The 23,900-nt window shown below is 37.5% G+C and overlaps 1 protein-coding gene and 1 long non-coding RNA gene across 3 annotated transcripts in view; one reads left to right on the top strand and one right to left on the bottom strand.

Annotated features, from left to right (window-relative positions):
* Positions 1-23,900, top strand: part of SLCO5A1 (solute carrier organic anion transporter family member 5A1) — a 423,356-nt gene that overhangs the window by 222,930 nt on the left and 176,526 nt on the right. The window lies entirely within an intron of this gene.
* LOC103097567 (uncharacterized) lies at positions 19,710-23,474 on the bottom strand. Its single transcript, XR_464314.3, has 2 exons — positions 23,201-23,474; positions 19,710-22,712 (listed from the first exon to the last, which is right to left on the bottom strand). It is a non-coding gene; the product is annotated as an uncharacterized LOC103097567 (long non-coding RNA).

Below are 23,900 nucleotides of genomic sequence, written 5' to 3'. Positions count from 1 at the left end.
GCTACTCGTTCATAAAAATCTTCCCATATTTCTCTGAATTCTTCATATTCACAGTTTGTTAGAGTACAATAACATTTCATTATATTTATATGCCCCAGTTAGCGTTGATCAGTCATTTCAGTTGTGCCCAACTCTCGGTGCCCCATTTGGGTTTTTTTTTTTATTAAAGAGACTGGAGTGGTTTGCCATTTCCTTCTCTAGCTCATTTTACATATGAGGAAACTGAGGCAAACAGGATTAAGTGACATGCCCAGGGTCACATAGTAAGTGCCTGAAGCCAGGCAGTCATTAGGAAAATGAGTCTTCCTAATTCCAAGCCCAGTGCTCTATCTACTTCATTACTTATTTGCCCAAGTTCAAGGTGTTACTTAATACTATTTGACCCACAAGAGCAGAAACATCTATTCCCTGAGCAATAGTTACCCACTTTTCTTCTAGCTCTTTGCTAACATAAAAAATGCCACTATAAATGTATTGGTATAAAAGAGACTTTTCTTTTTGCTTTTGACTGCCTTGAAGAGTATGTATGAGAAGGAATTGTTTAGTCGCTTCTCTCACATAATTACATATTACTTTCCAAAATGTCTAGACCAAATCACGTTTCTATCAACGTGTACTTTGCACTTGTCTTCCCCTAGCCCTTCTGATAGTGATGATTTCTATTTATTTTTTCTTTGTCAATTTTCAAGGTTGTTTTAATTTTTATTTCTCTTACTATTAGCAATTTTGATGTTAGTCTGATTTCTGAGATGTTATTATACATGGTTACTTAATTACCACCAATCTTACTATTAAATTTTAATAAACATTTGTTTGAGGAGAATAGGATTTAGATCTAGAAGAGATCAAGCTAGAGATCATCTGATCCAATCTCTTCACAACTTCCTTTCCTATCTGAGAAAACCAAAACCTCAAGAGAAACATGTATTTTTGTTTAAAACAGGCTTTGTTTGTCTGATTTAAAATGTTCGGGAGAAGAAGCATCTTGGGCTCTTTATGAAGCTAGCTTGCACAAGAGAGGGATCCCTCCCCAGGAGGGGGAATGAGACTGCTGGGATGTTAAATAGCTCCATTTTGAGAAGAACAGTTTTAGAACGTCTAAAGATGTTAGGGAGAAATTAAGAGCAGTTAGTAGTGCGACAGAATAACAGAGAAGTGTTAAGGAGGTAATTAACAGCTTTTCAGAAGAAAATCAGCTGGGACTGGGCCAGACAGATGAAGCTAAGCCCAAGTCTTAGCAAGGTCCTGGGACAGTTCAGAAGGGAAGGCCTTCCTTGAGGCCTGAAGGAAAACATGTTTAGAGAAGCAGAAACCATAAATGTGCTCGATTCCCTTCAAACAGAACTACTTAGGTTCTTAGCACTCATGGACTTTCTTGTCTAGATCTTTGTGTAAATTATTCCTTCAGGCTCTCTTCTCAGTTTCCCCACTGAAATCTTACCCATCTTTCAGTACTTAACTCAAATGCCTCTTTCATGAAGCCTTTTCTGCTATCCTTTCTAGCCCTTAAATATTTTTTGACCGATTTCTCCCTCCCTTGGCCTCTGATACTACTTTGATGGAGACTTATCAAATGATGATTCCCTTCTATAAGGCAGAATTTAAATTCCACTTGATGTCATCATGATTTATATACATAAATTCTATTACCTTTTAAGTCTGTAAAAGGGCCTTAGACTTTCGGTCTCCCTATAACACCTAATAATGTACCTTGCACAATGTAGGTGCTCCGTTGAGTAAACTTGTTGAATAAATGTATGAATGAATAATGAGTAATTTTATGCATAGGCAGTTGTATGCTCTCATGTCAAGGGGTTACAGTGCTTATAAATAGATGCCAATTAATACATATACTATCTCAAAACTATTTATGTTTTTATTTGTAAGCCATTAGCTTTTTGGAGGTTTGAACATGGAATTGGGTAGAACTGAATTTTTGTCTCAGTTTTCTCAACTGTAAAATGGAGATACTAAAAGCACCAGGATTGTTGTGATAAAGAAGAGATATTTGCAAAGTGCTTTGCAAACTTTAAAATGTCTAACACAAGTGCTTATATAACTGTTTCCTTACTTCCTAGATGCATAATCCATGCTAGATTCGATTGGATTGAACCCACTTATAGATCAGTAGAAAGACCCTGCCAAAGTAGAGAAAAGTTTGATCAGAGCTTAAATATGAAACGCCTGAAGATTTTTATTGAATTGAAAATCAGTGAGTTTAAAAATACAACCCTGGGTTCAAGCCTGGAGCAACAACAAACTCTTCCCTTTGGGGGAAAAGAATGAAAAACTCAAGGCTATATACTTGCTTGAGGCTTTTTTTTTTTCCTGCTTTGAAAAAGGTCATGTGGTTCCAGACACTTTTGGGGAAGAAATAAGGAAAGAGAATGGAGGCTTCTGCTTTTCTATATGTGCTAAGTATTCTCTCTGTCTGGATTTCTTCCTAGGAAGGTTTGGAACCACATATGTTGTCTTTTTTTTTTTCCTAGCTGTGTATTTCCCAGCATTTTGATTTCTGCTCCTTTACCTGCCTTTTCTTCTTTCACTATTTCCTTCTACACCAATGTTTGCTTTAGAACAGTCCCCCTTGTTCCCACCCTTATTTTACTTCCCTTTCTCCCCCCCCTCCCTATTTATCCCCCCCTTATTTTCCTGTAGTCTTTCTAAAATTAACCCCCCCTCCCTCCCTCTCTTGTACTGCTTCCCTCCCCACCAGACCATTTGTTACCCTTCTACTCCCCTATAGGGTGGAAATCTATTCTCTGCCCCCAATGGATTGGATTGTTTTTCCCTCTTTGAGTCACTTTCAAATCACGTAAAAGTTGAGTATTTCCTGTCTCCGATCTCTTTACCCTTCCAGTGTATTGATGTTCTCCCCCCTCCCACCATGAGCTGCTTTATGACATATAAATTTACTCCCTTTTGTTTCTCTTCCCATTTCTTTTGATATTAACCTATTTTTAAGCTCTAGTTATATATATATATATATAAATATATATGCATATTCATGCGTATGTATTTTTGCATGCATATATCTATATACCTATTTATGTCTTGTCCTTTCATCCTATAGAGTTTGTTGCTGTTCCCTCTAAGTATACTTCTTTTTGCTGCCCAGCTAATAACAACAGTTTTTAAGAGTTACCAATGACCTCTTTTCTTATAGGGATACATATCATTTTAACTTATTGAGTCTCTTAAAAAATTTTTTTTGTTTTTCTTTTTTCCTTCTTTTTTAATTACCTTTTGATGATTCTCTTGAGTTCTGTGCTTGGACATCAAATTTTCTGTTCAGGTCTGGTCTTTTCTTTACGAATTCTTGAAATTCTTTTATTTTGTTGAATGACCATACTTTCCCCTGTAAGAATATAGTCAGTTTTGCTGGGTAGTTGATTCTTGGTTGTAGACCTAGTTCCCTTGCTTTCCAGAATATCGTATTCCATGCCTTTCTTTTTTTCAGTGTGGATGCAGCCAGATCCTGAGTTATCCTCACTGTGGTTCCTTGGTATCTGAATGACTTGTTCTTGGCAGCTTGTAATATCTTTTCTTTGGTCTTATAGTTCTTGAATTTGGCTATAACATTCCTGGGTGTTGTCAGTTGGGGATTAAGTACAGGAGGTGATCTGTGGATTCTATCAACCTCCACTTTTCCCTCTTGTTCAAGGATTTCGGGGCAGTTTTCTTTAATAATTTCCTGTAATATAATGTCCAGGCTTTTTCTTTTGTCATGGTCTTCTGGTAGGCCAATAATTCTTAAATTGTCTCTCCTTGAACGATTTTCTAAATCCTCTGTTTTGTGAATGAGATGCTTCATATTTTCCTCAATTTTTTCATTCTTTTGGTTTTGTTTTATAGTGTCTTGCTGCCTTGTGAGGTCGCTCGATTCAAGTTGTTGTATTCTGGTTCTTAAAGACTGGATTTCATCCTTAGTTTTTTGTTTGTCCTTTTCCTTTTGGTTGGATTTTCTTTGGAGGTCATCTTTCATCTTCTTCACCTCATCTTTCATAAGCTTTGCCTCATCTTTCATCTCCTTTGCCTCATTTTCCAGCTGGTTGATTTTGGCTTTCAAGACACTATTTTCTGTTTCTAGATAACTTATCTTAGTTTTTAAGTTCTTTTCCCAATTGTCTTCAGCCTCTCTTAATTGTGTTTTAAATTGCATTTTGAGTTCTTCCAAAGCCTGTATCCAATTCGTTGGGATTTCTGATTTTTCCTTTGCTGGGTCCTCCCCCTCTGTTTCATTCACTCTTTGCTTATTACCTGTGCAGAAGCTGTCTATTGCAATTTCTTTCTTCTTTTTCTGTTGTTTGCTCGAGTTTACCCCTTCTTTGCTCCCCATATTTGACTGTGCTCTTGCTTCTCTCATTTTGTTTTGGTTTTGGGGCTGTCAGTCTCCCCTCTTGGAGTTTTGTCAGATCTCTTGGTACAGTCTCTAGGGGAGGAATGTTAGCTTCCCTGTCCTCTGGAGGCTTTTGATTGGATTGAGTTCAATTGGGTTGGGCTGTATGTGGTATGAAGCACTGAGGCTCTGAAGACTCCTGGAAGGCTGGGCTGCCCAGGCTCTCTCCAGTTCTCTCCAGCTGCTTCTCTGCTGTCTGCAAGTGCCTTTGCCCGCCTCCCTAAACTCTGAGGAGTTCTGATGGGATTATGTTTAACTGGATTGGTCTGGATGTGCCCCGAGGCAAGGGTGAGACTGGAGCCTGATGGAGGGACCCAGGCATGGCCAGTTTCTCCCTGGCTTCCTCCCCGCTGTCCAAGCTGGATGCTCCGAGCCCAGCGCCCCACTGCTCACAAGGTAGACCCTGCAAACCAGCACCTTTGCCTGCTCAGAGGTTCCCGCTGCTGCTGGGGGCTCAGCCCTCTGGGTTGTGGGGGAGGGGTCCTGGGACCTTCGCTCTGCCTTCCCCTTAGCCCTGTGTATTCTCGGATTCTGGCTTTTGGGGGGGGGGGCGTACCTTTTGATTTGAATCCAGAAGGAGGGTTCCCTGCTTCTGTCTTGTTGTTCAGATTGAATTTCGGTGCCCTAGGAGCATTCAGTCTGTATCGGTAAGGAAGGGTCTTCCATGAGGTCTGAACTTTTGCTGCTTGCTAAGCTGCCATCTTGACTCCGCCCCCCCCCACATATGTTGTCTTTTGAAAAAAGATGAAGGAAGATCTCTTTTCCTCTAACCTCTGACAATAACACTGCGCCTATGGCAGGTACAGAATCTCTTCACCAATGAGGAGAGTTTTTATCTAAATATTCTAGGCTTGAACTGTTACAAAAAAATTAATAAACAATCTCACTAAGAAAAACACAAATCGGGGGCAGCTGGGTGGCTCAGTGGATTGAGAGCCAGGCCTAGAGATGGGAGGTCCTAGGTTCAAATCTGGCCTCAGACACTTCCCAGCTGTGGGACCCTGGGCAAGTCACTTGAACCCCCATTGCCTAGCCCTTACCACTCTTCTGCCTTGGAGTCAATACTCCAAGACAGAAGGTAAGGGTTTAAAAAAAAAGAAAAAAAAGGAAAACACAAACCAAACGATGTCAAAGCAAAAATTCACTTAAAATTTTAAAAAATGAATTCCATTCCTGGTTGCCTATTGTAAATTCTAAAAGGATGTTTGTATATGACCTTTCACTAAAAAAATGATTTTAAAATGGTTTTTAATTAACTTAAAAAACCCTCTGAGTCAAACATTTCTTTACTTGCTCAACTTGCAGAAGGGGCAGAGTTTTTTTTTCCCAAAAGGATTGGTTTTTAACTGTGGATCGTGGCATGATCTATACATTTTATCTCCTTCCTGCCTTCTACTGACAATATAACATGAACCACAGTCAATGGGCTAACACTATTTTGATTGTGACATCAGTGTTTTCGAAGAATCAGCCTGATTATTTCTGACATTTAGGAGAATCTAACAATGTGACTGACTCCTTAGAACTCTCACTCCAAATTGGGCTTATGTCTAACTTGCAACTTGAATCCAGGTGACTAGGCAGCAAGTAGAATTGCTCGTGTGTGTGTGTGTGTGTGTGTGTGTGTGTGTGTGTGTGTGTGTGTGTGAATAAGTGAGGATTTGGCATAGTGTATGACAGCAGTGGTTCAGAAGATGGATTGTCACCTCTAAATTTATGGTGTTGTCTCTCCCACCTCTCAATAGCTCTTGAGCCTTTTAGGAACAAGATGTATGAGTGTTTTCTTTTTCATTGCTTTGCCCTAGAAAAACAACAACAAAATCCTTGGAACTGCAGGGATATTAAGTATTTGTATATAACTTCTCTGTTGTTTGATCAACAGAGATGTGGTGAAATACATGTCTGTATGCCGTAGGATATTAAATTATCAAATTGAGTAAGGACATTTATGTGGAATCTAGTACTTAGTGGGGCAAAATCGTGGTTCTCTTTTTTTCTTATGAAGGCAGGGCATGTTTATCTCTAAGCCTCTTTTTTCCAAGAAAAAAATTGTCTTATTTCATATTTATATACTTGCCATTGCTTTTTCAATGCATGGATCAATGCATTTATTATTTTTAAGTGTATACATTTGTTGTATTTCTATTTATCAAATCTCATTGCTTGAGCATTATCTTCATATGGAAGTTGATTTGTTAAAAGCTGCAGTAATCCCAAGGATTTTGAAATTTGTTTTATGCAGTATGCTTGATTCACATATATTAATCTTTGAACTAATGTTTGAACTAGTTCACTTTATTTTAAATATAACTGGAATAAAGTAAAATGCCTCTTCTTATCATTGGAATCTGAAATGACCAGTACTATTTTATCAGTAAAGTTTAGAGATACCTGTTTCTTCTCCAGGGCATTTACCTCTATTGTTTATTATCATGTTTATTACACAGGTCTAATAGCATTTTTTAGAAGAATCCAATAGCAGAAATCTAAATATTTAAATACTGCTAGTTTTTCCATGGCAATCTGCATTGAAGAGCAGTTAGATTGCATATTTTAATAACTATAATGATGAATTATTATGTCTTCCTGGTTTTCTTTGAAACCATCCATTTCAATAGTATTCTATTATGTTCATTTTCTTTGTTCATTATTTTGTTCAGACTTCCCCCAAGTGATTGACACTCCTTTAGATACCAGTTCATTACCGCCACAAAAAATCTCCTACATATATTTTTGTTAAAGGAGAATTTAGTCACTTGGCATTTGAGTAGCCTGTAATAATTAACCATAGGAATTAAATAATAACTAGGAAACAACTCAGATACAGTGACTGTATAGAACAAATTGTCCCTTGCATATAGGGAAACAACAAAAAACAGCCTCATTATTTTTGCCAGTTCTGAAGAATGAGCTGTATACATGTTTTCTGGGGGATCTAGTAGAAATTCTCTTACAACTTTGAATTAATTGGTACCTAATTATAATGATCCCATGGATAGGGAAAACCCATTTCTAGAATTTCTTTAAACACTGAGATTAGGAACCATTTGTGCTATGTGTAATAATATTGCATCGTGGACCCGAGTGCTTAAGACATTGGGTTTGGAAAAAAGTTGAACCACAGGAAATACTCTTACCTTTATTTTAAAATTAAATATTATTTTCACTATTGTGAATAAGAATATGTATATATTTATATAATTATAATCATTCATAATGAAATATTATTTAACATAAATATTTTATCTTCTCTAAAAACAAAAAGAAAACTCCAATGTGCATAGACAAGCAAAACAAATTCCCACATTGGCTACATCAAAAAATATGTATCATTCTGCATTATTAGTCTATTATTTCTCTGTCAAGAAGTGGGCTGCATTCTTCATCTTCCATCCTCTGGAATTTTGGTTGGCCATTGTATTGGTTAGAGTTCTTAAGTCTTTCAAAGTTATATTTATTATAGTATAAATTATTCTCCTGTTTCTGCTAATTTTACTTTGCATTATTTTGTATGTCTTCCTAATTTTCTCTGATACCATCCATTTCTGTAGTATTCCATTACATTCATTTTCTGTACTTTGTTCAGACACTGATTTGGCACCCCTTTAGTTTCAAATTCTTTTCTGCCACAAAAAAAATCTCTTATATTTAAAGACCCTTACCTTCTGTCTTAAAATCAATACTATGAATCTGATTGGTTCCAAGGCAGAATAGTGGTAAGGGCTAGGCAATGGGAGTTAAGTGACTTGCCTAGGGTGACACAGCTAGGATCCTATAAATATTTTGGACCATATGGGCCCTTTACCTCTTTTGATGATCTTTCAACTTTAAACTTAAAAAGATATAAATGTGTTCTGAATGAATGCCACCTTTGAAATCCTGCTTCAATTTGTAAAAATGGTGAAAAGAATTTGTTCACCAACTAAAGTCCAATTTCTTCAGGAAGCACTAGAGTGAAGATATATTTCTCATTCCTGGACAAGTTGCTACAAAATTAGAATTTCAGAAATGGATGGATCAATGAATGCTGGAAAGATTTTGTGCCAATCAATGGTTGGTGCAAACCTACACATACACATATTAATACCACACAGAAACTACACTAAGACAGAAGGTAAGGTTTAAAAAAAAAAAGATTATCCACAGACTATATCAGGGAAACATGACCTTTTTTTGTAGTAGTCTTATTTAAATCCAAGTATCAGTATATACAGAAATAATATAGGATTATCTACTGAGTTCATTTATTTTTATTATTATAGTGGAACTAATATTCACTCTAATATTCAGTCTCTTCCTATCCACTGGCTATTTCCTTGCTGCCTGTAAACATATCCACATTTCTTTTATCCTCGAGAAACCCTCTTGAATCTACTTTCCCTATTGGCATAACCAGCAGGAGCTATATTCTTTGATTTTCTTAGTTCCATACCTTTCTTGCATTGAGTTGAGAAAAGAGATTAAACAGCTTGGTGGGAAAGGTACAGACAAAAAATCTAAATCTAACTTCTTTTTTTTTTTATTAATATATTTTATTTTATCATTTCCAAGCATTATTCGTTAAAGACATAGATAATTTTCTTTTCCTCCCCCCCCACCCCCCATAGCCAACGCGTAAGTCCACTGGGCATTAGATGTTTTCTTGATTTGAACCCATTGCTTTGTTGATAGTATTTGCATTAGAGTGTTCATTTAGAGTCTATCCTCTGTCATGTCCCCTCAACCTCTGTATTCAGGCAGTTGCTTTTTCTCGGTGTTTCCACTCCCATAGTTTATCCTTTGCTTGTGAATGGTGTTTTTTTCTCCTGGATCCCTGCAAGTTGTTCAGGGACATTACACCGCCACTAATGGAGAAGTCCATTACGTTCGATTATACCACAGTGTATTAGTCTCTGTGTACAATGTTCTCCTGGTTCTGCTCCTCTCGCTCTGCATCACTTCCTGGAGGTTGTTCCAGTCTCCATGGAACTTCTCCACTTTATTATTCCTTTTAGCACAATAGTATTCCATCACCAACATATACCACAGTTTGTTCAGCCATTCCCCAATTGATGGGCATCCCCTCGTTTTCCAGTTTTGGGCCACCACAAAGAGCGCAGCTATGAATATTTTTGTACAAGTCTTTTTGTCCATTATCTCTTTGGGGTACAAACCCAGCAGTGCTATGGCTGGGTCAAAGGGTAGATATTCTTTTGTTGCTCTTTGGGCATAGTTCCAAATTGCCCTCCAGAATGGTTGGATCATTTCACAGCTCCACCAGCAATGAATTAATGTCCCTATTTTGCCACATCCCCTCCAGCATTCATTACTTTCCTTTGCTGTTATAAATCTAACTTCTTACTGTATGATGCATGCTAAATGTGCTGACATTAACCTATGTTTATGTTGAGAGTCAAAAGAGCATAACTAAAGAACTTTAAAAGTCCCTTGGTACTCAAGGTTGTACTTTTCCTTTTCTTCTCAATTAAACTTGAAAAGGTAGTTTACACTTGGGACCTCCACTTTGTCTCCTCTAAAATTTGGTTTTCTTATCTTATTACTCAACTGACACTATGCTCTCCAAAGTTACTAGTGTTCTTTTTAATATCAAACATTTTGGTTCTTTCCCAGTGCTCATCCTTCTTAACACTGTTGACCACCTCTTTCTTCTAGGTCTTAATGACACTATTTACTCTCTCCTCTTTATCCTCTCACCTCTACGGCTGCTCTGTCTTAATCTTCTTTGCTGGTTTATCACCATGTCATGTCCCAAACTGGATAATTTCCCAAGGCTGTGCCTGGTGCCCTCTACTCTTAATTCTTTCTCTTTCTCTGTCTCTGTTTTTCCCTCTTTTCTCTAATTAGTGACTTCATCAACTCGAGTTTAATTATTTTCTCTGTGCAAATGGTTTAGTGGTCTGAATGAATATCCTAGCCCCTCTATCTCCAATGAGCTTTTGTTCTTCATTATTAATTGCTTATTGGATATTTCAAACTCCTCACAACCTGGTCTTTACTCTCTAGTATCATGAATTGTTTATTTATTTTTAAACTCTTACCTTCCATCTTAGAATTAATACTGTATATTGGTTCTAAGGCAGAAGAATGGTAAGGGCCAAGCAATGGGGATTAAGTGACTTGTCCAGACAGGCAGGAAGTGTCTGAGGTCAAATTTGAACCTGGAACCTCCCATCTCTGGGCCTGGCTCTCAATCCACTGAGTCACTCAGCTGCTCCTAACTCTCTAGTATTATTACATTTTACCTCCCTTCCACTTACAATTCAGCTGTACTATCCCAATTGTCATTTTTGTTCTTGGACATAGCTCTCTATTTCCCATTTCTTTGCATTTGCACTTTGTGTCTCCCAGGCTTCTTCTACTCATCTCTATGTCTTAGAGTCCCTGCCTTCCTTTATGATTCAGTTCACATACTGTCTTCCCTAGGAGACTTTTCCTATTTTTCCTGGCTGCTAGTTCCTTATCCTCTAAGTTAACTTTTCATCTACTTTGTATGTTTCTTGTATGTATCTAATTATTGACATAATTTATCCTTCATTAGAATTGAAATCCTTGAGCATAGGGGCTGTTTCTGCCTTGATTTGTATCTTTGGGGCTTAGGAGAATCTGGCACGTAGTAAATGCTTAACAGATATATTTCCTGATTGGTTGATTGATTGATTAGTCAAGTGTTCACTATTTAGGTTTGTGAAGATCCTGTTGCCAAAGAAAAAGATTTTCTACGAATCTTTTTTCAATGTTTTAAAATGCAAATGAAGTTGCCTCATGGGCCAGATTTCCGTTTAATTCCTAGAAGTGTGCATCTTTACTAACTGATTGTCAAGAAAAGAGTGTAATTCCAACACAGTTTAGTCAATACGGTAAATATGTCTCTGTTATGACAGAGGAAAGCACCTATGTCTACTTGGGAATTCTCATGGGAAACTGTATCCTGAGTCAGTTTTGAATAATGCCATAGCCAAAATGACAGCAGAATCACAGTTAATGGTTAGAATGGTTAGGGTTGGCCACTGACAAAATATTGATAAAGTCAATTTTTATTCTTTTGAATATAACATTTCATTTAAAGAATACAAGGTTCCTAAGAGCACTTTTGTCACCCTAGATATAGCTGTTAGGAATGCAGAAAGGAAATGGTTAAATCCAGAGAACTAGATTAAAACCCCTATATCTACCCTATAAGAGGATCAGGTTAATTTGTTTACCATTGACTCAAAATTTTGAGCTTAGTGGCATCTGTGAATTAGGGTTGTCTCCCATCACTTTCTTTAGGAGACAGTCAGGAACAAAGGGAAAGGCATGATCCCAGTCAGGTGAGCTTGTTGAATAACTTAATGACTAAATGAAGTGATTCCCACTTGTCATTTTTGGTTCTTGGACATAGCTCTCTATTTCCCATTTCCTATGAAAACATAGATTTTATCTAATATTTGGAAATGCTATCATGTGGCTATTTATGAACAAAAATTAAAACTGAATGGCAATCAGGCAACAAGAGTGTGCTGCTTTATGGCTCAGTAGGTGCTCATTGGCAACTGAAAGTGTGGAACACTCATTAAATTTATTGACTATCATCTAGTGTTACAGGCAAACACTGAACAATAATAAGCCCAACCTAGCAGAAATGCAAGCAGTATCTACTGCTACCTTGACCTCCATTTTTCCCTCATTCAAGGATATTTTAATTTGTTTTGCTAAAAGACTGTGCACAAGGCAAGACTATTTTATGTTTAAGTAGTATATGATTCTTTGGTTCTGGGACAAATTGCTATAGGTGTGGACACCATGTGCTGTTTCAGTATCATCACTCTTTACATAATGCCACAGCCCACAGGCATAATTCAATATTGAACTAGTTGGTTAAGGCCATCAGATCACTGAGAATCCATGTCAATGAGACAGTTTCCAGATTTAGAAAAAGTGCTATGATTGAACTTGATGATTTAAGACCAAGACTTTGATAACCAAAATTTGAAAATACCAGAGCTGGCAAAAAATTTTAAATATTAATCAGTGGTCCAGGATTTGACTCAAGAATGCTTCAGGGTATACGATTCATTGATTGAGGGTATTGGTGGGCTACAAATTGGTCTTGGTAATGAATAATGGTCTTGGTAATGTTGTCAAGTTTGAAATTGGAGTTTAAATGCTATCAATGAATATACAAATAGACAGTTCATGATGCCATTAGATGGAGACATTTATGTAGAAATATATACTAGAGTAAGGCAATTTAGTAAATTAATATGAATAGTAATGATGGAAAATATGGAGAATCAGAGTATGATTATATTTTATTAAAGACCTATCAGTGATTATCTTTTATTATTTTATTTACTTATTATTTGTTTACTTTGTATATGATAGATAAATATATCTTTATTTTATATTTGTTTTAATTTTAAGGCTTTATATAAATATTAAGACAGGTTTATATTGATTTTTAAAAATCAATGTATTGCTGCCCAAGATATATTTTACTTGATTTATTTGTGCAGTATATACTAATTGTATTTGCTCATATACATATGCTTTAATCATTATGTATTTTGCATGTTATAGTGCTTTAAATGTCCACTGGATAAAGTAATTATCTTTGTTCTTATTATTGGAATAGAATATGATACCTCCTTTATCCAAGGACAACAAATTGAGTGGAATTTTGGAATGGGACTTCCATTGATGCATAATTTTAGTTCTTCTTCATGATCTGGAGGCAGCCCTGGGTTCTCAAAGTTTATAACAAGAGGAAAGAACTGGCAGGTTTTATGAAGCTGGAAAGGTTCATAAAAGCTTGGTGGACTGCCAGTCACAGAATCACAATCTGGAGGTTGGAAAAGACCTCAGGTGGTCATAAAGTTCAATCCATATGTGAAAAGAATACACACATAATACACTTGATAAGTAATCATTTGCTTCTTGAAGACCTCTCTCTATAGAGGTGTATGAGGGGAGGAAGGAGCTATTTCAGTTTTGACCAGCTCTGTTGGGAAGTTTAAAAAAATATATATCTTTTCACTGTTTTAAAGCCTAAATTGGCTTCTTAACAATTTCTACTCATTGCTCCTAATTCTTAGAAATAAAGAAGGAAAGATAAAGAGAGAAAGAAAGATCCAAGTATGAATACCCTCTGGAGTCGAAGGGAACAAATCTGATCTTTCCTTTATGTAATAATAAACCTTCAAATATTTGAAGATTATTATCATGACCCTTCAATTCATCTCTTTTCAATGTTAAACATTAATTTTCTTCAACTTATTCTCATATGAATTGAACTCAAAGCCTTTTACCATCCTGGTTATCCTTCTCTGGACATTCTCCACTCTGCCAATGTCTTTCCTAAACTGTGGTTCCCCAGAAATGAAGATAACACCTTAAATGTGGTCTTACCAAGGTAGAGTACAAAAGGGACCATCTCCATATTAATAGAAACTATGTCCCTGTTAATGCAGCTCAAGAAGGTATAATTTTTTTGACTATCACATAACACTGATGATTCATATTGAGAGTTTGTAGCCCACAAATCTCCCAGATCTTTTTCAGAACAGCCATGTCTCTTTCATTTTATACTTAAGTTGATTATTTTTGTAGGCAACTGTACTGAATTTTATCTTATTAGATTCAGCCTAATGATCTAACTTGTCAAAATCCTTTTGCTCCTATCTTATCATCCAGAGTGTTAGTGATACTTCTCAGTTTGCCATCTACAAATTTGATGAGTATGCATGTATGTTTTAATTTAAATATTTGTCCAAATTTCTCTCTCTAGTCTACTTTGAGATTTTTTGTATTTAAATTTCCACATAAGTTTTCCAAAGCCATATGATCCAAATTTTCCCTTCCTTCTTCCCTCCCCACCCCTGGAGCTGACAAGCAATTCAATCAAACATATTTCCATATTCTTCTTTTTTATAAGTGAATAATCTTATAGATCCAACCCCCCCAAACATATACCCAAACAAACAAGTGATAAATCATGTTTTCATCTGCATTTCTACTCCAACATTTCTCTGGAGGTGGATAGCTACTCCCAGATTTACCATCCATGTTCCAACCTGCATGAAATATTTGTTGGTCACTGTGACTTGTGTGTACTACTCCCTTCTAAGGTGAAGAAGTCAATTTTGAATTGAGACATTCCAAGTGTTTTAACAGAGGGGCAGCTAAGTGGATAGAGAGCCTGGCCTAGGGATGGGAGGTCCTGGATTAAAATCTGACCTCAAATACTTCCTAGCTGTGTGACCCTGGGCAAGTCAGTTAACCTCGATTGCCTCACCCTTACACCTGTTCTGCCTTGGAACTGATTCTTAGTATTGGTTCTAAGACAGAAGGTAAGAGTTAAAAAAAATAGAAATTACCTCCTTAGTTTAGTCAGATGGCTGTTGCTCTTTTCCTTTCCATAACCTACAGTGTTGGCTAAAGTGGAGAAAGAGCAGTAATAGTGTGCAGAGCCATACATAACTAAGGCAGGTTAAGCTAAGACTTTGTCCCTATGTGCCAGTAGAATCATTGGAAGATTTGCTTTCTCCTTTTGGTAACCACACACCCAGCTGTATTGATCTGGAAACTCTCCAGTAGGTCCTTCTGCAATATGGAAAATTTTGTGATGTCCTGGGACATGATTCTTCCTGGAAACTCTGTGCCAGGTAAACTTCCCTTTACACAGGCAGAAAAAAATTCCCAGTTACTGCTTTGGTGGTATGTATGAGTATTATTGTGTTTCCTTTCCAAATAGCTTGAAGGCAATGAGGTTTTGATAAAAAAAAAAAAGTAAATTAGATGCCTCTTAACTCCAGCATTCCAATTCTTTGACTTAACCTGGTCTGGAATGGATGCCAGGTCAGTCTATTTAGCCATTTAGCCCAAGGCATATTCTGGCTGGATTCACTGTGCTAGGTCTGGCAGAATTCTCAGCCTATTCCAGAACCTGCTTCACTGATCTGAGGTTTTGCTGTACTTCCATTCCACATGCCTTCTATCACTCTTGGTCTTGTCTTATTTCCTCACCTCTTGGACAGAGAAATTCTTGCCACAGGGTCCCAAAAGATGCTCCTTCTGGGATTTAAGCTATTTTCTATTGACCACTTCTTGGTGGTTTCTATAGCTCAAGTCCTAGCCTCTCATTTTGTCTCCTTGGTGTCCCTCAGGCATATTGACTAGTCAGTCATTAAAGCTACTCTAGGCTGAACCAAGTACTCTAAACTAGCACCTGGACTGAGCCTATCATGCATGTCTCTACTGGACATATTGACTTGATATCAAGTGCTATCACTCCTAGATCTTGTTGTTACCACATTAGCATCTTTCAACAGTCAGCTGCATATGTTTCATTCTAGAATCATCAGATTCCAAAGTTGATTAACTTTGTACTGCAAATATCGTCTAGCTAGTCCAACTCTCCTTCACTTTGCAAATGTGAAACAGAAAAAGGGGATTTGATTTGCCTGTGGTCACACAGGGAATGGAATCAGAGCTCTCACCGTGCTAGTCTGCATACAGTCCTGCCTGAGGAATACCTCCAGTGCTCAGTCTGTTTACAATACAGTGATGTACCTACCACAGTGATACTGATCATTTCTTGGTTTAAGATTACCATTGGTGCTCACTTTCTCTCTTCCTTTTTGATGCTTCCTCCTCTTAGGTACCCCATCTCTTCTCCCACATAAAATGCCCTAGATTATTTTTTTTTCAGAATTGTGTCACTATGGTTGGCAGAAAAATTTTATGACATAGTAACATTAAAAGGCAATTTTTATCTATAACAGGAATTCAAAACCTTGTTCTGTCACTTTCTCCCTTTGTTACCTTGGATAAATCACAACTTCTCTGACTTTCATTTTAAAAATGAGGGGAGCTGAATTAGATGTACTCTAGATTCCTTTCCAGGTTCCTTTTTTCAATTAAAAAATATTTTTTAAACCTTTAGTTTCTGTCTTAGTACAAATTCTAAGACAGAAGAATGGTGAGGGTTAGGCAATCAGGGTTAAGAGACTTGCCCAGGGTCACACATTTAGGAAATGTTTGAGGTCAAATTTGAACCCAGATCCTCCTGACTCCAGACCTGGTGCTCTATCTACTATGCTACTTAGCTGCCCCTTTTCCAGTTTCAAACCTATGATTCCATTTAGTCATTCTCTCAGACAGCTATTTCCTTCTAAGTAGTTACTTCCTTTCATAGTATTCTGGATGCTATAGGATCATAGAATTAAAAGTCAGAAGAATTATAGAAGTCCAAACTCTTAATTTTGCTAATGAGGAAACTGAGGTTTTAATGAGGGGAAATGATTTGCCCAAGATCATATAGGTATTAGGTAAAAGAACTGGGATTTGAATGCAGGTTCTCTCACTCTAAATCTAGTGTTTCTGCCATTGTATTAAAATAGGAATGAGTGTAATCAATAACAATGTTTTTTTGTTTTGTTCTGCTGTAACTATTCTTCTAACATAGTCACATTATAAAGTGATGCCCTTCTCTGTTCCAATGGCATTCTCCTATCTTTCAATATCTTTGGGTATGGCTCTTCATGAACTGGTGACTTCATAAAAGGTAGTTAGGTACAACTTGCGACTTACCTTGAATTTAATTCCTTATTGGCTACTTTTATTTTGTCCTTTTCAGTCCCCAAACCATGATCCTTAGCCAAGAAAAAAGAAGTAAAATAAAAATTTGACCTTCTCTCTATTGGCTACATTCACTACCCCTCCTAGTAATGGTCCTATCTCTTTTTTTGATCTTTGTTGTTCTTCGCATTCCATACCAGTTTCAACTCATTATGAGTTTTAGCATTGCCAGCAGTAATAGTCCAGAGCATGTCCTGCTATCTCTGTATAAACTATTCTCCTGGTTTTGCTCACTGCACTCTATACCGGTTCATACAAGTCTTTCCAAATTTCTCTGAAACCATTTCCTTAATTTCTTGCAGTACAATTTGTACTCCAATAGATTTATATGCCATAATTTAAAAAATTACCTTCTGTCTTAGAATCGATACTGTCTGTTATAAGGCAGAAGAGCACTAAGGTGTAGGCAATTGAGGTTAAGTGACTTGCTCAGGATCACACAGCTAGGATGTGGATTTGAAGACAAATTTGAACCCCAGTCCTCCTGACTTCAAACCTGGCACTCTATCCATGGAGCCACCTAGCTGCACCAATAACTTGTTTGCATACTTCCCAATTGATGGGGATTCTCTAAATTTCCAATTCTTTGCCACTACAAAAGAACTACAAATATTTTTGTACATCTTTAGTTAGTTTGTTTTGGTTAGGATGAATCCTTCCCTTAATCTACACTCCCTCTAATCACCTCATCTCCCTTTTCTTCCTATTTCTCTGTTTTCTTATCCTATCATTCCAATCATCTTTGTCTTTTAAAAAGTCCTTATTCTTTTATATATTCTTAAGCCCCTGATTTCTGTTATATCTTGATAATCTTAAAAGAAGGTTGGAGGGTGGCTAGGTGGAGGACCTGGGTTCAAATCTAGCCTCAACTACTTTTTAGCAGTGTGACCCTAGGCAGATCCCCATTGCCTAGGCTTTATCACTTCTCTGCCTTGGAACCAATGCACAGTATTGATTTTATGACAGAAAATAAGGGCTTAAAAAAAGATATAACAGAATCACTCCTAGACTTTCCACCTGGAATTTTTAATAAATTCATGATATAAGGCCATTCCCCTGAAAAAATAACATTGTTTTTTAGTGGAAGCATGCAGTCCATTAATAAAGAATGAATCTTTTGTCAGCCTCTTCTTTGAAAGACCCTCTGGGAGTCCTGACATTTTCTTTTATAGAAAGCTATATCTTTTATTTTTTTTCCTGTTGACCTGACAGTTTGTCCCTTGGACCTCCCTCAGCAGTCCCCATTGGTGGATATTTCAAAATATCTGATTAAGAGGCTTGTGGGCTTGCTCCATTTGGAATGGTAGTAGATTGCACTTGAATTCAGTTGCTCAGCTAACCAGATTGGAAGATCTTTTTCAGAGTGATAGACTTGTAGGTTTCTCTTTGGCCTATGATTCTTGCCAGATATTCTTCCACAGGCTTCTGAATAGGCTAGAACCTAGAACTGAGATCCCATTCCCCTCCTGGAGTTTGAACCTCACAATTGCTGCTTGCTTCTTAACTTGTCTATGCTCTAGGAATGCAGTCTAAGACTATTCTCTCTGGAGTGAATGTCATCCACAGGTTCATGTCTCCTTAACCATCTGGTACCTATGACCTGAAGCTGGATTGTAAATGAAAGCTGCTGGTTGACAACTGTTCCTGCACCCTGCAAAAATCTAGGTTCCTAATGACTAGGTATGGAAGCACTTCTTGCTTTCCCTCTTTCATTCTTTAAAAAAAATTTTCTATTGATATCTTTTTTTTCTTAATATCATCTACCTTTCCCAGTGTACCCCTTCTCTCCTCCAGAGAGCAATCCCTTATAGATTTTTATACCATATCTTACCTGTGTTTCTTGTTCTCTTAGAGTGTGTGATAAGGAAAGCTGGGCATTATCTTACATGCTCTTTAGGTTTTTAAGAGAGCTGATTTTAAAGATTGAATGGTCGCTCCCCCTAGGCTCTGTCATTACTCCTACTTCAAACAATCCTTTGGTGAGAATTAGATCCAGAATAACAATTTCCCTGATTGACTTTTCTACTTTCACAAGGATGATATTTACTTAAAGTAAGCCAAGAATTTAACTGATCTACTTTTGGCATCCAGAGAATCTTAGCAGATGTCCATATAATTTAAATCCATCCCTCAGCATTACTATATTATGCCTTTGTATCCAGATTGTGATCTGTTTCCCAAACTCCTCATTCATTCACTCCTTCTGTCAAGGTATTCTGTATAAACACTGATAATACATCTCTTTTGGCATCTAATAATCTTTACTTAAATGCTATATATCCTGCTTCCCTGCTTTGGAGTTCCTCATATGAATATGTCATTTTACTATAGAATGTTACTTTACCACCCACTTAATCTATTTTCTTTTGAAACAGCTTTTTTTAAAGAGTCATTTCCAGTCCAAGGTTTGACTTCTTACCAAGGGTATGTGAAACCTGAGAGGTCATTTGCCTCTTTGGATAATGATCTTTAGCTTACCTTACTTGCTTCCAAAACTTTGTACCTTTCTAAATAAGCATGTGAAGTTATGCTTTTTTATTTCTGGTTCTTTTCTGGTTTTTCTGTGGCATTCTGGGCATCTGTACTATTATCTTTCTTGCATTGAACCTATTTTCTTTTGTAAGTAGTTTAATATATATATATACATATGGATTAAGTTTTTTCCTACTCCTTTCTTTTTACATTAAATATATTTTGATTATGAGATTTACAAGAGTCTAAGCAATACCTTTCATATTACCTCTTATAATAAAAGACTTATACTATTCCAGTATTTTAAATGAGGCTTTTGGAATCCAAAATTGACTTTCAGTTACTATTTAAGTAGCTGTTCACTTCTGAAATTGTTCTTTCTTTTCTGAATCCTTCATCTTCAATCAGCAACAGTGATGAAAATATCACCTGTGCCCCCTAGTGACTTGATTTTCTTGCTCATGTCTTCATAATCCTTAACAGTGGTTTCTAATTATCTTTCTAGTAGTATCATTGTGACCACATAAATCATCAGAAGCCAGTAGAAGCCAGTATGTTTCTATATAGATACTAGTTATCTCATTCTCTAAACTGTGACTTTGTAAATATTGATTTTTTAAAATAGGAAAACAGAGAGTCAGAAGAGCCTCTACTAGTTGTATGGTATGAAAGAAGTGAGAACATTCTTTTCAAACATATTTCCCATATTCAGGTACAATAATATTTGAAATCCTAACATTAGAGATTTATTCCTTTTGGCTTAATAATTGCCTTCTCTCCGTGACCTTCATTTAAAATACAAATATCCCTGGGCAATATGATTTCATGTGTTGATTCGATATTAATTATTAATATTAATAATGTTATTTTTCTTTAAGAGGTGATGTTAGGTGGTAAGGAAGAAGAGGAATAAGAAAGCAGTGTGGAAAATAAAAACTTCTATGTGTCTCAGGCAGGATCTGAAAATTGTCTTTATGTTATTTTCCCCTGGAATTTATTGTTAACTACATGATTTGATATCTATCATACAATACATATCTAAATGATATATACAGTGAAATTTTCTGGCATTGAAGCATTTTTTTGGAAGCAGAATTTTAAAATGTTCATTATTCCCTCCTTAGTGTTAAATCTTCATTTTATTGCCTATCTTATCTATTCTTATTCCATGATATTATTGGAGGTGAGCTGGCTTGTTGATTTTTGACTAGAACCAATAGCAATTGGTGGAAGTTTTATAAACATTTTATGGACAAATATCTGCTTAGTAAAGATGGAAAACATTGATTGCTGGGAAGAAAGGCCATTGGAAATTGTTTATAGTTATGCAACAAAATCACTTTACTGGACAATGGGAACTTCATGGATTAGACAAAGACTTGGGTTTGCAAATGGCTGTTGGAAAATAATTTTTTGAGGCTGTGAGATCAAAGTCCTGCTTCAGGTTTAGAATCTTTTCCTTTTTTTCCTTGTTGAGTGCTACCAAGAACTTGTCTGTCATGCCCATCTGCAGGTGACATGATAGTATAACGATACATTGACTATTTTGAGGAGCTCAGAACTAGAAAACTGAGATGTAGTGGATAACTACATGAACTTGGAATTAAGAACACTAGAGTGCAAATCCTGTGGCAGATATTCTTAGCCATGTGTCCCTGAACAAGGCATTGAACTTTTCTGGGCCTTAGTTTCTTCATTTGTTAAGTGAAGATCCCTTTCTACTCCAAATTTATGACCCTACAAAATACACAAAAATTATCTATTTTGAAATGGAAGGAAGGACTTGGAAAGCTGTTCAGCTGTAGAATTATTGTTGGCATGAAATTGAGAACAATTTTAAAATTTGGTTTGTTTTAATATATAAGTATTGGAATGAAATGTGGTTTATGTACTCTATATATTTTTGTTTAACTAAATGTAAACTCTAGTAGACTATTTCTTGCTTTTAATAGCATCTTTCAAAGTCTAGCTTTCTCTCTGGGTAGTACAATTTCATACTCAACTTTTATTTCATTTTAAAAAGTAAAGTAAATGTAAAAAAATGCATACATACAATAAAAAGAAACATTATGGTTTCGTAGGAAAAAACATTGAATTTGGAGTCAAAAGGACCTGGGATTAAATCTGGACTCTGTCCTAGGACTATAGTTATGTCCTAAGACAATTTGATTAGTTGGAAAGAATACTAGCTCTGAAATCACAGGACCTGGCTTCAAATTCTGACACCTATGAATTTAGGCCTCACTTTCATCTGGAAAATTAAGGGTTTGGACTAGCTGACTTTTGAAGTCCTAGCTCTTGAAGTAGGATGCTATTAGTCATTTGTACCTCATCTGTAAAATGGGGATAAGAATACTCATACTCACAGATTCCCAAAGGTTATTTTGAGGAAAGTGCCATTTAAAACAACAACAAAAACAACTGTTTTGTTTGTTTGTTTTGACGGGGGAAGGATCATGATGAGCCGTTGCTCTTCTTATGGTCACCAAGAGCTGATTCTCTTTTTATGGTCACCACATGCTTCAGACCAGGAGGAATTCATTCCTCCAACCATTCTCAGAGTTCGGATAAGACTCCAGGGCGCGCCTGCGCCCTCTGCTGCTGCTGCTGCTGCTGCTGCTGTTGCTGCTGCTGCTGCTGCTACTGCTGCTGTTCTGTTTGCCTTTTTGTGTGTATGTGTTTAGGGGGGAGGAGAGTGTTAGGTGACACTCAGGAGGTGGAGGAAGAGTTCAGCTGGAGTCATGCATAGTCTGGTTCACTGATTTACCGGCGCCAGGACTGAAGCAAGAGGCACCCTCCCTAACCAGCACTCATCTCCTCCGCCTCCACCTTTCCCTTCCCCATCCCGGTGCCCCACTCTCAGGCAGAGAGACAGACACGCGAGTGAGTAGCTGTTGATTGTGCTCCTTAGCGGCATTACCTTTCTTTCTTTTTGCTGTTCCTTCTTTCCCTGGGCGGCTCTATCGAATTTCACACCTGGTCACCAGCATCCTCTCCCATAGGGCCTCCCCGTCTCCTCTGTCCGGTGGATGTAGCTCTCTCCAGCCTATGTTACGATCTTGCCTGTGTCATTCATGTGGCTGGAATTCACCCTGCCCTGGATGGGAGTTTGCTGGGATTCCCCGGATCGGTGCTTCTGAGGCCGGTGGGATTCCCCAGGAGCTCAGATCCAGCAGCCGCACGGGTGGGGAAAGCCGGCTTTGTGAGGCTCTAGGACCCTACGCTGCAACCAAGAGAGAGGAAGTGAGATAGATTCTGTTGGAGGGGCAAAGTGGCTGGAGCCAGACGGATCTGGGAGTCTAAAAGTCTCAGCCGCCTCCCCACAGGGTTATTTCTTTATTTAAAAGCCAGCAGCACAAAGGCAGAGCGTGGACCTCGGGATTAGACTCGAGTAGAGCAAAGCGCTCCCCTCCCTAATCCCATCCCCCACCCCCTGCTCTCCTTTTGGTTGCACGTATTTCTCTGACCCTAGGACTAACGTGCCAGCTTGGGAGCTGGTTGTGGGGATTTACAGAAAACACCTCCACTTAGTAGAATCTTGCTGATTTCAAGCTAGTAATACGTACATTGTTTATGTTGGAGCAGTCCCTCCATCTGTATAAATGTCAATATGTATGTGTGTGTGTGTGCGCGTGTACGCATGCATACGCCAGTGGCGTATACAGTCTGTACGTTCACTTTGTGTAATTATGAAGCTTCTTCCGTACTTACTGTGCCAGCGCTCATCTTATGTAGTTATGTATATGTCGCAGATGTGTGTCCGGAACTGTACTTGGTAGAGAGAGTCGTTCAGTCTACAACAGGCTTCTCCTACCGCTATTTCTTTGTTTCTTGACATTACACTCCCATTCTTCAGCGCTAAGAATTCTTGCTTTTAAGATGTTCCGTTTCTAGTGGCACCGAGCCCCCAGAGACAGGCTCAGTGTGGGATGCAGCCTTGGATGCCCTTGATATTTGTAATTGAATATTTCTTTCCGTAGGGTTATTTTTAGTATTGGAAATAAAGGCGCAGGCATGCTGACCTTTTGCTATGATTTTAAGTAAAAGGGTCTCTTAATTGATGAATTAAACAGACATATATATAGTAGTATACACGTGGTTTTGCACAAGTATATGTACATTCTTATACCCTCGTAGATTTTTTTAAAAAGAGAAGTGCAGAACGGATTCTTTCTGTATTAACTTTCCTTTGTTCTTATGGATATTTTCTATTTTGGGAAATTCTTGTAGGAGTTCGGAAAGGTTACAATTAGTTCCCCAAATAAAAAAAAAAAAAGCTGCTTCTGAGTCAGAGCCGACAGATTAATAATTATTAACATGTTAAAACGGATGTGTTGCCCATTTCCAAGGGGGGCGGGGCAGGGCCGTCCGCCGGGTAGACAATGAGAGAGGATCTTTGCCGCCTGGCTCT

This window comes from Monodelphis domestica, chromosome 3, assembly GCF_027887165.1.
Source record: "Monodelphis domestica isolate mMonDom1 chromosome 3, mMonDom1.pri, whole genome shotgun sequence".
Taxonomy (NCBI): domain Eukaryota; kingdom Metazoa; phylum Chordata; class Mammalia; order Didelphimorphia; family Didelphidae; genus Monodelphis; species Monodelphis domestica.
Note: the sequence above shows the minus strand (reverse complement) of the source record. Positions and strands in the feature narration are given on the sequence as shown.